Genomic DNA, 1437 nt, shown 5'->3' with positions numbered 1-1437 from the left:
GCAGGACGTCACCGGAGGAGGCCCCGCCCTGGGCCCGGCGCCACGCGCATGCGCTGTCCGTACGCGCTCCGCTGTCTGGCGAAGTGGAGCTACAGTTCTCCCGCGCAGGCGCGGGGCGCTCTGCCCTTCGTGAAAAGGCCCAGGCCTGGGGCGAGCACGGCGCGCAGGCGCGTTTCACTTGTTGCGCCGGCCGTTGCCCTAACGGGGACGCTGCGCCCCTGGGGTCCGACCGGGCCTGGAGACGGGGAGCGCGGCCCGGGGACCATCCTGGGCTGGGGTCAGAAATCCATTTGTGGGCGACAGAAATGGCTGCGTCTGGAGCAGGACCCCGTTTCTCGTGTTTTTCTTGTAGTAATTAGGTGAACCTCGGCGTCTGCGCTGTGAAGTGGGAGCCATTTGTCACTCTTTCCACTTGACACATGGAAGCAGAGGGATTACGCTTTATTTCATCAAGAGGGCGTTTGGGATGAGGTCAGTGCGCGTTACCGAGTGCTGCTCGCGGAGGGATGCGGGCGTCCAGCTCCCGGCCCGGGCAGCACGGGGGCTGCGGGCTGCGGGAGAGGAGATCAGGAAACCGGGAAGGGCTCGTTGCACAAGATGGAAAGAGCTGGTTGGACCACAGTGCGCGAGTATTTAATACACTGAACTCTACACTTACAAATGCTTAAGGTGGTAAGTTTTATGTTACGGGTATTTTGCCACAATACAAAAAAAAGATCATGAACACAAAGTACCAATATGAGGAATGAAAAAAGAATTGCGTATAGATTCCATAAATTTTTAAAAGACAATAAACATTACGAAACTTGACAAGTTAGATAAGTTACACAAATTGCTTGAAAAACACAAATTACCAAAATTGAAGAATATTTAGAAAATGTGCTTCTACATCTGTTAAAGGAATTCATTTCATAACTTAAAACCTTCTTACAAAGACTACTCCAGGCCTTTCACTAGTAAATGCTTCCCAACAAGGAGAAACTAATACCAATGTCACATAAATTCGTCCAGAAAATAGAGAAAAGTGAATCACTTGCTAACTGGCCCTATGCAGCCAGCATACACACTTAGAACGTTAGCAAAACATTCCAGCGATATACAGCATGACCAAGTGTGGTTTATAGTATATATTTATATGTATATTTAATCAACTAAATTTATTATAAAAAACCTTCCCACAAAGAAAATTCCAGCCTCAAATGATTTCACTGGTGAATTCCATCAAATGTACGAGGAAGAAATAACACCAATATTGAACAAAAAAACCTTTTTTTTAAAGATTTTATTGGGGAGTTGGGGGAGGAGAACAAAGTTGGGGAATCAGGGGAAAGGGAACAGACAAGTAGCTGTCCTTTTGTTCTTCAGTCTAGTTGTGGAGGACATTGCTTCACTGGCCCATGTTGGTATTATCATTGCGCTCTTCCCGGGCGAGGCAGT

The sequence above is a fragment of the Hipposideros armiger genome, unplaced genomic scaffold, assembly GCF_001890085.2.
Source record: "Hipposideros armiger isolate ML-2016 unplaced genomic scaffold, ASM189008v1 scaffold_745, whole genome shotgun sequence".
Taxonomy (NCBI): domain Eukaryota; kingdom Metazoa; phylum Chordata; class Mammalia; order Chiroptera; family Hipposideridae; genus Hipposideros; species Hipposideros armiger.
This window is presented reverse-complemented; position numbering follows the sequence as displayed.